Below are 14,111 nucleotides of genomic sequence, written 5' to 3' on the forward strand. Positions count from 1 at the left end.
GTATGAAGGGCAGGTAAATTGCTGCTTCACCTGGAAGATGTACCTGGGGTCTTGGATAGTCAGGCAGTTGAAAGCTGCCTTGGGAGTGTGGGCAAGTATTGGGAGCAGAGGAGGAGTAAATCAGGATGTTTGGAGGGAATGGTCCCTGCAGAATGCTGACAAGGGAATGGAGGGGAATATATGGCAGTGGCATTCCAGTGGAGGTGCTGGGAATGGCATCTTTTGAGATATGGATGCTGATGAGTGGAAAGTGTGGACCTGTGGGATTTTTCTCTCTTTTATGATCTTTCTCTCAATTATCAGTTAAATACAAGAATTGTTGCTGTAAATTTCTACTGCCTAGCTGTCTGTGGAGTTTGCACATTCTCCTCACGTCTGTGTGGGTTTCCTCCGGGTGTTCCGGTTTCCACCCACAATCCAGAGATATGCAGGTTAGGTGAATTGGCCATGCTAAATTGTCCATCGTGTTCAGGGATGTGTAGGTTGGGTGCATTAGTCAGGGGTTAAATGTAGGGGAATGGGTCTGGATAGGTTACTCTTAAGAGCGTCAGTGTGGACTTGTTGGGTTGACGGGCCTGTTTCCACATAATAGGGATTCTATGATCTATAAACCATAAGGTGATATGACCAGGAAGTTCTGTTAAGAGATTGAGCTGTTCAAAATGTTCATTAATTCATTCTTAAATTTACATTACTTAGTGTGGAAATAGGCCCTTCAGCCTAGCAAGTCCACACTGACCCTCCGAGCAACCCACCCAGACCCATTCCCCTACATTTACCCCTTCACCTAACACTAGGCAATTTAGCATGGCCAATTCACCTAATCTGCACATTTTTGGACTGGAAGGAAACCCACGTAGACACGGAGAATGTGCAAACTCCATACACAGTTGCCTGAGACAGGAATTGAACCCAGGTCTCTGGCGCTGTGAGGCAGCAGTGCTAACAGTGCTAGTCACAGTGCTGCCCACTGACATGAGGATCAGTAATTAGAGTAGATTGATAACTGGCAATTGGCAAAGAATTGGAGGAAATTAGTTTTAGTTTATGTAGTGAGTTATGATCCAGAATGCATTGCCTGAAAAGCAGATCTAATCTTAAACTGCCAATGGAATGAACGTTTCGGAAAGGACGAATTAGAGCTATATGGAAAGAGGCAAGTAGGTATTTCAAAGGACACAAGTTAATTACCTGGTATGTTGGGTAATTGTGTATAAATGTAAGTTTTATTGCATTTGATGGCAATGCAAGCAAAATGATCCAGTCTTGTAAAATGGGTAAAGATTCTGTTTTCACAAAGAAACAATTCTTAGATGATTTGGATTCTGGAGAAGTAGTTCATTTTGGAAGAGAACAATATTATTAAATGGAGAAAATCTGCAACACAAATGGACTTGGAGGGACTTGTGCATTAAAAAATGCAGAAAGCTAGTACACAGGTGCAGCAGGAAATCAAAGACTAATGGAAGGTTGGTCCTTATTTCAAGGGGATTGGAGTATAAGGGACGTCTATTACTGCAGTTGCACAAGGTGCTGGTGACAGCCACTTTGGTCCCATTTATTTAAATAGGTTTATTATTTAATTGGAGACATTGGGACTCATTGGTGTTTAGAAGAATGAGTGGTGATCTCATTGAAACATAGGATTGTTAAGGTACTTTGAAGGGAAATGCAAGGATATTTCTCCTCATAGGAGTCTAGAACTGGAGGGCATAATCTCAGAATAAAGGGGTGTCAATTTAAGACTGAAGAGGGGTTTCTTAAACTGAAAGAACTGTGGATGCTCTAAATTAGAAGCAAAAACAGAAATTGCTGGAAAAGCTCAGCAGGTCTGGCAGCACCTTTAAAGAGAAATAAAAGTTAACGTTTCTGGTCTGGTCACACTATTCTGAGGAAGGGTCACTGGATCTGAAATGTTAACTTTGATTTCTCTTCACTGATGTTGCCAGACCTGCTTTGCTTTTCCAGCAACTTCTGTTTTTGTTTCTGAAGCGAAATTTCTTGAGGATTGGGCGTCTTTGGAACTCATTGCTAGAGAGAACTGTAGGGGTGTATCCTTGTGTATATTTAAGGCTGAGATTGATAGATTTGTGATTAGTAAGGCAATAAGAGTCATGGGGAAAGGGCAGCAAAGTGGGTACAAGGAGTGTCAAATCAGCGACAATCCTATTGAATGGTGGGTCATGCTTGAGGGACCAAAAAGCCTACTTCTATTCTAATTTCTTATTGTCTGAAGTATGTCAGAATTTGCATAGAGGAAAATGTATATTTTGTGATGCCAGTAAGATGTTCTGAGCTCCATTTGACATTAAGCAATGTGTTATCTTTACAGATCATACAAGCTTTTGTGTCCTGAAGTGCACTGTTCACAATTTGAGTACAGTTACCACTCTGGATAAATTGTTCAACTGTTGGGAGAAAAACTAATTGGGATTGTATGGTTGGTACACCTTTTTAAAACATGTTTTAAGTGTAGTTAAAATATTTAATATTCCTTGTACTATGTGGTACAGTTGCTGATATCTTGGTGTTGGTGCCCCAACATGATTGCAAATGGGTTATATTATTATATCCTTAGTATTTTTGTTCCTGTGAGAATTCCACTTGTGCTTCCTTAGTTGTGATTTTCTTCTGATTCTCATTGTTTTGCTACTCACTTGTTTGTGCCATTGTTCTAAAAAAATTCATCATCAAATTCACCATTAACATCAGATGAGTCTTTGGATCATGGTTGACTTTTCATGTATTTTTAGCAACCTGAGGATCTGATTACAAAGTCATGGAGTCATACAGCAGACCCTTTTTGTCCAACCAGTCCATGTTGAACATCATCCCAAACTAAACTAGTCCCACTGCCTGCTCCTGGTGCATACCCCTCCAAACCTTTGATTCATGTGTTTATCTAAGTGTCTTTTAAACATAACTGTACCTCTTCTGTTGCTCTGCTCTTTCTTTGTCCTTTCTTGTACTCTCCTACTGCCGTTGAAGCTGGACATGAATTGCTTCAAATGTATCCACAAGTCTATTTCATTCCACTAGGGGGATGGATTGTGGACTCCTGTTATGTAACCCTTATTTTCATTTTGCAAATAAGAGGCGTCTTCATTTTGTGTTGCCTGTATATCTCTTTATGTTGCATTTTAGCTGCCGCTCAGGATCTGAACCTTTTTTTATGTCCCTTTTCTTTTCTCTTTTGATTTCTTTATCCCTTGAGCACTGCTTCTGTCTGTTCTGCTTTCAGTTGTGTGGTCATGTCTCCTCTCATTTCTTCCCTCTTATCCTAAATTTCTATCATACCCTGGATATCGTTTTTTTTCCAGCACTTAGTCCTTTTATTTAACCTATTTTTCTAATCTACCTGTTCAGAGATGTTGCTCCACACTTCTGGAGCAGGTGGTACTTGAACCCTCAGTCTAGGGGTAGGGACACCAGCACTGTGCCACAAGAGGACTCCAGCTCTTAGTCCATATCTCTGGAGTTTTAAGGGACTTCTGGTGTCTGTCCAGACAGTTCTTGAGTTAGGGGTTTATGCCTCTTTCAGGCCATGAATTTCAGATCCCTACTATTTAGGTGGGACCATCACCACCTGACTTGGAAATGTATTGCTGTTGCTGGTTCAAAACCCTAGAATTTCACCCCTTACAATGTGTGGACTGCAGCAGTTCAAGGAGACAGCTCACCAGGAACTTTGCAAAGGAAATGGGATGGGCAATAATTGTGGCCAGTCAGCACCCATGTCCAATGAATGAATTGAAAATAAAACCTGGGGGATAAGATTTGGTTTGCTCCTAATTACTTTGAACCTATGAGTCACTGCCTCCATTAAGGGAAGTAGGTCCTTCCTATCAACTCTGTCCTGGCCGCCTTTCAGTCTTGTACGCTTCAATCAAATCTTTCTTCAGCTTCCACTGTTCCAAAAAAAGCAATCCCAGCCTTTCCTCAACTCCAATTTTCCAGTTTTAACAATATCCTCCTGTATATGCAATTACATCGAGAACATAGAACATAGAACAATACAGCACAGAACAGGCCCTTCAGCCCACGATGTTGTGCCGAACATTTGTCCTAGCTTGCCTAGCACACTCAACCTATCCTCGTACGACCTATTCTCCATTCCAGGCAACATCCTGGTAAAGAACTACATGAAAGACCCATGTTGTAATTTAATTAGTGTTTTCATAGTCTATGCCTTGGTTAGTAAATGAAAGATTAGATTACTTAGTGTGGAAACAGGCCCTTCGGCCCAGCAAGTCCACACCGACCTGTTGAAGCACAACCCCACCCAGACTCTCTTCCCTACATTTTACCCCTTCACCTAATACTATGGGCAATTTAACATGGCCAATTCACCTAACCTGCACACATTTTTGGACTGTGGGAGGAAACCAGAGCACCCAGAGGAAACCCATGCAGACACGGAGAATGTGCAAACTCCACACAGTTGCCTGAGGCGGGCATTGAACCTGGGTCTTTGGTGCTGTGAGGCAGCAGTGCTAACTACTGTGCTGCCGACGTTCTCCATAAACTACCTTTACCACCTAAATTTGTCCTGTTGCCTTCAAGAATCTATGGACATGCAGTCTCTCAGGATTTCACTTCTCCTGTACCTTTAAATATCCTCCCATTGACTGCATATCCTGTGCCTCCAGTGCGTTGCTTTATACTAAGAGTCATAGAGATTGTCAGCACAGAAATGTGGTAAGGAAAAGCCAGGGAGCTATAGACAAGTGAGCTTGACGTTGGTGGTGGGCAAGTTGTTGGAGGGAATCCTGAGGGACAAGATATACATGTATTTGGAAAGGCAAGGACTGATTAGGGATAGTCAACATGGCTTTGTGTGTGGGAAATCATGTCTCATGAACTTGATTGAATTTTTTTGAAGAAGTAATAGAGGACTGATCAGGGCAGAGCGGTGGATGTGATCTATATGGACTTCAGTAAGGCGTTCGACAAGGTTGCTCATGGGAGACTGGTTAGCAAGGTATATAGAGAGAACTAACCATCTGAATGCAGAACCAGCTCAAAGGTAGAAGATCGAGGATGGTAGTGGAGGGTTGCCTTTCAGATTGATGGTCTGTGACCAGTGGGGTGCCACAAGGATTGGTGCTGGGTCCACTTTTTTTTGTCGTCTGTATGATTTGGATATTAACATAGAAGGTATAGTTAGTAAATTTGCAGATGACACCGAAATTGGAGATGTAAAATGGACAGTGAAAAAAGTTACCTCAGAACTGCAGAATCTTGATCAAATGGGCCAATGGGCTGAGCAGTGGCGGATGGAGTTTAATTTACATAAATGCGAGGTGCTGCATTTTGGAAAAGCCAATCAGAGCAGGACTTAAACTTAAGGTCGTAAGGAGTATTGCTGAACAAAGACTTTGGAGTGCAGGTTCATAGCTCCTTGAAAGTAGAGTCGCAGGTAGATAGGATAGTGAAGAAGGCATTTGGTATGCTTTCCTTTATTGGTCAGAGTATTGAGAACAGGAGTTGGAAGGTGATGTTGTGGCTGCACAGGATGTTGGTTTGGCGTCTTTTGGAATATTGTGTGCAATTCTGATCTTCCTATTGGAAGGATTTTGTGAAACTTGAAAGTGTTCAGAAAAGATTGACTAGGATATTGCCAGCGTTGGACGATTTGAGTTGTAGGGAGAGGCTGATTGGGCAGGGTTATAGAGGTTTATAAAATCATGAGGCATGGGTAGGATAAATAGACAAGGTCTTTTCCCTGGGGTGGGGGGGTCCAGAACTAAAGGGCAAAGATTTAGGGTGAGGGGGAAAGATATAAAAGAGACCTAAGGGACAACATTTTCACAAAGGGTGGTGCTTGTATGGAGTGAACTGCCAGAGGAAGTGGTGGAGGTGAATATAATTGCAAGATTTAAAAGGCACCTGGATGGGCGTACAAATACGAAGGGTTTAGAAGGACATGGACAAGTGCTGGCAAATGGGACTAAATTGGTTCAGATATCTGGTTGGCATGGATGAATTGGACCGAAGGGTCTGTTACCGTACGGTACATCTGACTCTTTCAGAAGAGAAAGGAAGCAGTAATAAGGTCGAGGCAGCTGGGAACTGATGAAGCCCTTGAAGTATGTAAGGAAGGTAGGAAAGAACTTATAACAAGGAATCAGAAGGGCTAGAAAGGAGTCATGAAAAGTCATTAGCAAGCAGAATTAAGGAAAATTCCAAGGTGCTTTTTATACATACAAAGCAAGAGGGTAGCCAGGGAAAGTGTTGTCCCACTCAAGGACAAAGGAGGGAATGCATGTGTGGAGCCACAAGATGTGAGGTCCTAAACAAATACTTTGTATTAGTATTCACCAAGGAGAAGGAATTATTTGAGGATCATCCCTGGGAAGGGAGTATTGAACTTCCAAGTCAAGTTGCTATAAAAAGAAAGGTGTTGAGCGCCTTTAAAAAATATTAAGATAGCTAAGTCCCTGGGTCCTGATTGGATCTATCACAGAATATTGTGGGAAAAAGAATAAATTGCTGTAGCATTGACAGCCATCTTTTTATCATCTTTGGTGAGGTCCCAGAGGACTGGAGATTTGCCAGTGTAATTTCATTGTTTAAGAAAGTTGGAAGAGATAATCCAGAAAATTACAGGCCTGTGACCCTGTTGGTAGGGAAACTGCCATTTTTGCTCCTTCACAATCTACAGATCCAGAAAATAACACTAATTCATCTATTAATTTAATCTTGGGCAGTGTTTTTAGTTATGGCTTATATTTTAAGTTTAATCGAGAGACATATCTCCAAAAAGCATATAATCAAGAAAGGAACCACTCTACTCCCTACTGCAGATTCACTGTGGGCCTCACCTTTAAAAACAAAGATTACCTTATCTGATTCTGTGCTATGAACTTTTCCTCCAAGATCAGTTGTGAATTTCCATGATTGTTAATTTTCCCAGATGCACTCCAATGTCAGTGATACATGAATTCAAACAGCAAAGGCAGTAACTGTGCAGGTTCTCTCTCTCTCTCCCTCTCTCTCTCTTGCCTGCACTGTCCTCACCATGTGCTTCCTTTGTCTGCTTTTCTCCCTTTTAATACTGTTGACTTTCTTTTTCCAAAGTTCCAAAACAATGCAACAGCATATAAAACAGTAATTGCTGCTCCTGGAATTTGAGGAAATCACCTCCAACATCTAAAATACCTCAAGGAGCAGCTGTTACAGCCAGAAATTTTTCCCGTCTTCCATCTTGGATTACCCAGAAGAGTTTTGCTGAAATATTTTATCTCCCACTGTTTGGGGTCTTTTGCACATGCCCAGTAGTGTGATTGCTCTTTATTGTTCCCTGACTCGATCCATATTTTTACTTGGTTGCTCATGGTGTTGCTGGCTGGGCTAATTTTTTGCCTGTCCCTATTTGCCCTTGAGGGTGATGGTACCTGCTTCCTTGAATCACTGCGGTTCATGTACTGAAGCATACCCACAATGCAGTTACGGTGGGTATTCCAGGGTTCTGACCCAGCAACAATGAAGAAATTGCAGTGTATTTCCAAGTCAGGATGGTGAGCAGCTTTGGGGAGAACTTGCAGGTGCTGCTGTTCCCATTTGTGCTGCCCTTTCCCTTCTACAGGTGGGTTTAAAAAATGTATTCTAAGTGTCTTTGCATTCTGCAGTGCGTCTTGTAGATTTTGCACACTGCTGCTCAGTGTACGCTGTGGTAATGTGATGGACTTTATGTACGTAGTATCAGTCAAGCTGTTCTGATTTGTCATGGATGTTGTCGAGTTTCTTGAGTGTTGATGGTGCTGCACTCATCCAGACACATGGGAGGTATTCCATCATACTCCTGACTTGTGCCTTGTACAGGGTGGACAGAACAAAGAAAATTTACAGCCCGGGAACAGGTCCTTCGGCCCTCCAAGCTTGGGCCGATCCAAATGTACTGTCTAAACTTGTCAGTCAATTCCTCAGCATCTGTATCCCTCTGCTCCCCACCTACTCATGCATCTGTCCAGGCGCATCTTAAATGAATCTACCATGCTGCTTCTACCACCTCTGGCAACGCATTCCAAACACCCACCAACCTCTGAAGTACTTCGTGTATCCCCCTTAAACTTGCCACCTCTCACTTTGAAAGCATGACCTCTCGTTGTTGAATCCTTCACCTTGGGGGGGGAAAAAAGCTTGTCTCTATCCACCCTGTCTATACCCTTCATGATTTTGTAAACCTCAATCAGGTCCCCCCTCAATCTCTTTTTTTCTAGTGAAAATAAACCTAATCTACTCCACCTGTCTTCAAAGCTAGCACCTTCCATACCAGGCAACATCCTCGTAAACCTTCTCTGCACTCCAGTGTCCACATCCTTTTGGTAATGTGGTGCCCAGTATTCTACATGCAGACGAACCAATGTCTTGTACAACTTTAACATGACTTGCCAGCTCTTATTCTCAATACCTCATCCAGTGAAGGCAAGCATACTATATGCCTACTTGACCACTCTATCCACCTGTGCAGCAACCTTCAGGGTATAATGGACCTGCACTCCCAGATCTGTCTGCCCATCAACTTTTCATTGTATAATTCGCTCTAGAATTAGACTTGCCAAAATGAATCACCTCGCAGTTGGCTGGATTGAAAGACACCTGCCACTTTTCCGCCCAACTCTCCAGTCTGTCTATATCCTCCTGTATTCTGACAGTCCCTAATGCTTTCTGCCACTCCACCAATCTTTGTCATCTGCAAACTTGCTGATCATATCAACAGTGCCCTCTTCCAAATCATTTATGTATATTACAAACAAGTGGCCCCAACACTGACCCCTGTGGAACACCACTGGTCACCTTTCTCCATTTTGAGAAACTCTCTTCAACTACTACTGTCTCCTGTTGCTCAACCAGTCCTTTATCCACCTAGCTAGAACACTCTGTACACTGTGACTTTACTTTCTCCATTAGTCTACAATGGGGAACCTTATCAAAATGCCTTACTAAAGGTCATGTAAATGACATCAACGGCCATTCCTTCATCTAACAGCTTGGTCACTTCCTCGAAGAACTCTATCAAGTTGGTAAAGCATGATCTCCCTCGCACAAAACCATGTTGCCCATCACAAGCTCATTCCTTTCCAAATATAAATAGATCCTATCTCTCCATACCCTCTCCAGCAACTTCCCCACCACTGACGTCAGGCTCACTGGTCTATAGTTACCCAGAATATCCCTACTACCTTGTACAGGGAGACAACATGAGCAACCTTCCAGTCCTCCGGTACTTCACCTGTATTTAAGGATGCCTCATAGATCCCATCCGGTCCTGGGGATTTGTCCACCTTAAAAACCTCTAGCATACCCAACACATCTTCCCTACTTATGCCAATGTGATCCAGACGAATCAAACTTCTCTCTCTAATCTCAAGATTCATCATGTTCCTCTCCTCAGTGAACACTGATGCAAAGTAATCTTTCAGAATCTCACCCATTGAGTCAGGAAGTGAGTTGCTGACTGCAATATTCCTAGCCTTTGAATTGCTATTGTAGCCATTGGATTTGTATAGTGAATCCGTTTGAGTTTCTGCTCAAGGGTAACTCTAGGATGTTGATAGTGAGGTGAGTCAGTGAAAATAATACCTGACTGTGGGAGGAAACTGGAGCAGCCGGAGGAAACCCACGCAGACACTGGGAGAATGTGCAAACTCCACAGTCAGTTGCCTGAAGCAGGAATTGAATTGAACCTGGGTCCCTAGTGCTGAGGCAGCAGTGCTAACTGCTGAGCCACCATGCCACCCATTTAGATTACCTACAGTGTGGAAACAGGCCCTTTGGCCCAACCTGTCCACAACGACCCTCCGAACAGAAACCTATTCTTTTCTGTTATATTGATATGCTGGGTTCTCCCATCATTGGGGATGAGGAAACTTTGGAGCTGCCACCTCCAGTGAGTTGTTTGTCCACTACCATTCACAACTGGATTGGCAGGACTGAAGAGCTTTCATATGATCTGTTGGTTGTGGGATTGCTTAGCTCTATCTATCACTTGCTGGTTATGCTGTTTGTTAGACAAATAGTCTGGTTTTACAGTTTCACCAGGTTGACTCCTAATTTTAGATAAGCCTGGTGCTGCTCTTGGCACACCCACCTAATTCCATGGAGCTAGAGTTGATGGCAATGGCTGAGTGAGGAATATGCGAATCGACGTTTCAGGCATAAGCCCTTCAGGAATCATTCCTGAAGAAGGGCTTATGCCCGAAACAACATTGATTCTGCTGCTCCTTTGCTGCCTGACCTGTGCTTTTCCAGCAACACACTTTTTCAGCTCTGATCTCCAGCATCTGCAGTCCTCACTTTTTCTCCTGAGTGAGGAACATGCCAGGCCATGAGTTTACAGATTGTTGGAGTATGATTCTTTTGCTGATAACTCACAGCACACTTGGTTGGTCAGTCTGGAGTTCCTAGATCTGTTCAAAGCCTGTCCTATTAGTACAATGATAGTGTCACTTAATACAGTGTAAGATATTAGCAACATGAAGATGGGACCTGGTCTCCACAAGGTCTGTGTAGCAGTCACCTTTATCAATACTGTCATTGACAGATGAATCTGAGGCAGGCACAGTGATGATTAGGTCAGGTATGTTTTCCCCTCTTGTTTGTTCCCTCACTATTCCCTGTAGACCCTCTCTGATAGCAACTTTCTTTGTACTTTGACTAATTCAATTGGTTGTGCTGCTACTGAGCCACACTTAGACCATAGACCAGAAGACATAAGACCTCTCATTCTGCGAGGCAGCGATTTGGCTCATCGACTCTTTATCACCATTCAATCATGGCTGAAAGGTTTCTCCATCCCATTCCCCTGCTTTCTCCCTGTAAGAATCCCCTTGAGAATCAAGAACTATCTATCTCAGTCTTCAATACACTCAATGACATGACCTCCACAGCTATCATAGCAATGAATTCCATTGATTCACCACTTTTTGGGTGAGGAAGTTTTGCCTTATCTCCATTCTAAAGGGTCAATCCTTTACCCTAAGGCTATGCCCTTGGGTCCTAGACTCTCCTACCAATGAAACATCTTTCCAGTGTCCACTCTCTCTATCCAGGCCTTTCGGTATTTTGCAAATTTCAATTGGCTCCACCTCATCCTCAAACGTTCCTAGTGTATGAACCTTTTCTGGATCTGCTTCTGGGCCAGTACATTCGTCCTGAGGTATGGGCCCAAATTTGCTCTCAGTACTCTACATGTGGTCTGACCAGAGCTTTATAAAGTTTCTGAAATACATCCCTGCTTTTATATTCTAATCCCCTCAAAATAAATGCCAACCTTGTTTGCCTTCCTAACAACTGACACAACCTGCAAGTTCACCTTAAGAGAATCCTGGACTAGAATGCCTAAGTTCTTTTGCACTTCAGATTTCTGAATTTCCTCCCCACTTAGAAAATAGTCCATGCCTCTCTTCTTACTACAAGTGCATAACCTCATGCCTTCCCACATTGTATTCCATCTGCCATTTCTTTGCCTACTCTCCTAACCTGTCTAAATGCTTTTGCAGCCTCCCACTTCAATACTACCTGTTCTTCTGCCTATCTTTGTATCATCTGCAAACTTAGCCAGAATGTCCCCAGTTCCTTCATCTAGATCATTAATGTATAAAGTGTCATAGATCCTAACAACATGGAAACAGGCCCTTTGGCCCAAACTAAATGTCGATCTCTGCTAACTCCCATTTCTCTGCTCTTGGCCCATATCCTAAACCTTTCCTATTTGTGTATTTGCCCAAATGCCTTTTAAATGTTAAAGTACTCACCTTAACCACTTCCATTGGCAGCTCATTCCATATGTGCACCACGCTCAGTATAAGAAAAACGCTGCCCCTCAGGTTCCCTCTTATTTTTTCCCCTCTAACCTTGTACTCCAAGATGGAGGATGGCAAAATTTGTAGTTGTAAGAGTTGGTCCATTTTTGTGTAGTTTTAGGTGTTGGAGGTGATTTCCTCATTCCAGAAGCAGCAATTACTATTTTATATGCTGTTGCATTGTTTTAAACTTTGGGGAGAAAGATCAAAACTACAGCAGTTTTAAAAGGAGAAAGACAGCAAAATGACACCAACCACATGGTCCGTGAGGGAGAGAGAAAGAAACCTACATTATTAACTGACAAAGCATTGAATCTGCACAGTTACTGCCTTTGCTGTTTGAGTTCATGTATCTCTAGACATCAGAGTGCATCCAGGAAAAGGTAACAAACAGTGGAATTCAGAGCTGACCTTGGAGGAACCTATTTGGGAGAGCCAACAGCACAGGAACAGATAACTGCATAAGTGTTTAACGTGTAACCTTGCTGTAACTCTACAGTAGTGAGTGGACTAACCCTTTCTTGATAACATGTTTTATTGAGATCTGTCTCGATTAAATTTTAACCATATAAAACAAAAGTACTAAGTTGGCCTTTTTTTTTCTAGAGCAAAAAGATGGTGCTATTTTCTGTATCTGTAGATTGTGAAGGAGCAAAGATGGCCTTTAGTAGAGTGAAATGCTCTTTCTATCAGATGTGGAAGTTTAGGGAGAGTTTCCATGTTACCAGTGATTATATCTGTAGGAAGTAGTTTTGGTTGCGAATCCTATCCAATCGCATGGATCACTTGCAGCAGCAGTTAGAAGCAATTAAGAATTTCCAGGAGCTGGGGGTATGATGGATCAGTTATTGGAAGGGGGAAAAGCCACAGATACAGTCAGGTAAATGGGTTAACTTCAGGAAAGATAGGGGTAGGCAGGTAGTACAGGAGTCTTTTGTGGTAATCCCCATTTCAGAGAAGTATACTGTTTTGGAAAATGTAGGGTGTGATGTACTCTTGGCTGTTTGTAGCACAAACAGCCAAGTTTCTGGTATCAAGACAGGCTCTAATGTAATGAGGGATACATCGCGTTCCAAGCAATCTATTGTGATAGTGGACTGTCTAGTCAGAAGCACAGACAGACATTTGTGACCAGCAGTGAAAATGGTGTGCTGCCTCCCTGCTGCCAGGATCGAGGATGTTTCAGAGGGTGCAGCATGTTCTCGAGAGAGGGACCAGCAGGAGGTCATTGTACACATTGGAACTAAAGACTGAGGAAGGGAAAAGGATGAGATTCTGTAGGGAGAATATAGAAAGTTAGGGAGGAATTGAAAATAGACAATGGTCTTTTCCCTGGGTTGGGGGAGTTCAGAACTAGAGGGCATAGGTTTAGGATGAGGGGAAAGATATGAAAGAGACCTAGAGGGCAACTTTTTCATGCAGAGAGTGATGTGTGTTTGAAATGAAGTGGTAGCAGTTGATCTGGATGTGTATGAATAGGAAGAGTTCAGACGGATATGGGCCAAGTGCTGGCCAATGGGACAAGTTGTTTCTATGCTGTACATTTGAGTCTATGACTCTAATCCTCAATTCCCAACCCATGAAAAAAGTGAATGCATTCAGCTTACCCATGCCTCACACTATCTTATACATTTCTATAAGATCTCCCCCTCAGTATCCTATGCCCTAGACGACAAGTTGTAGCTTATCCAACCTCTCCCTATAACTCAGACCCTTGAGTCCTGGCAATATCCTTAAATTTCTTCTGCACTCCTTCCAGTATAATATCCTTCCTATAACATGGTGACCAAAGGTGAGCACAATACTCCATGTCTGGTCTCATCAACATCCTGTGCAACTCCAACATAGTGAAAAGTTGTGGTCCCAACACTGACCCTTGTGAAGCACCACTAGTCATCAGCTGCCATTCTGAGAAGAACCCTTTTATCCTCACTGTCTGCTTTCTGCCAGACCGCTCATCTCTGTCCATTCTAATACCTTGCCTCTAACAACATGGACCCTTATCTTACTCAGCACCTTGCCTCTGCAAGTCCAGATAAATATCATCCATTGGCTCTCTAACCCACTCATTACTTCTTCAAAGAATTCTAACAGATTTGTCAGGCATGATTAGATTAGATTAGTGTGGAAACAGGCCCTTCGGCCCAACAAGTCCACACCGACCCGCCGAAGCAAAACCCACCCATACCCCTATATTTACCCCTTACCTAACACTACGGGCAATTTAGTATGGCCAATTCACCTGACCCTGCACATCTTTGGACTGTGGGAGGAAACCGGAGCACCCGGAGGAAACCCACGCAG

General features: G+C 42.9%; 1 protein-coding gene across 8 annotated transcripts in view; it reads left to right on the plus strand.

Moving 5' to 3' along the window:
* Positions 1-14,111, plus strand: part of spg21 (SPG21 abhydrolase domain containing, maspardin) — a 169,812-nt gene that overhangs the window by 13,904 nt on the left and 141,797 nt on the right. For 5 of the 8 annotated variants that reach the window (XM_043677701.1, XM_043677692.1, XM_043677700.1 and 2 more), the window contains exon 2: positions 2,333-2,440. The exons of the other annotated variants lie outside the window; for them this stretch is intronic. The gene's annotated coding sequence lies outside the window, so the exon portion shown is untranslated. The remainder of the gene's footprint in view (positions 1-2,332; positions 2,441-14,111) is intronic. 8 annotated transcript variants of the gene reach the window in all.

The sequence above is a fragment of the Chiloscyllium plagiosum genome, chromosome 36, assembly GCF_004010195.1.
Source record: "Chiloscyllium plagiosum isolate BGI_BamShark_2017 chromosome 36, ASM401019v2, whole genome shotgun sequence".
NCBI classification, from domain to species: Eukaryota; Metazoa; Chordata; class Chondrichthyes; order Orectolobiformes; family Hemiscylliidae; genus Chiloscyllium; species Chiloscyllium plagiosum.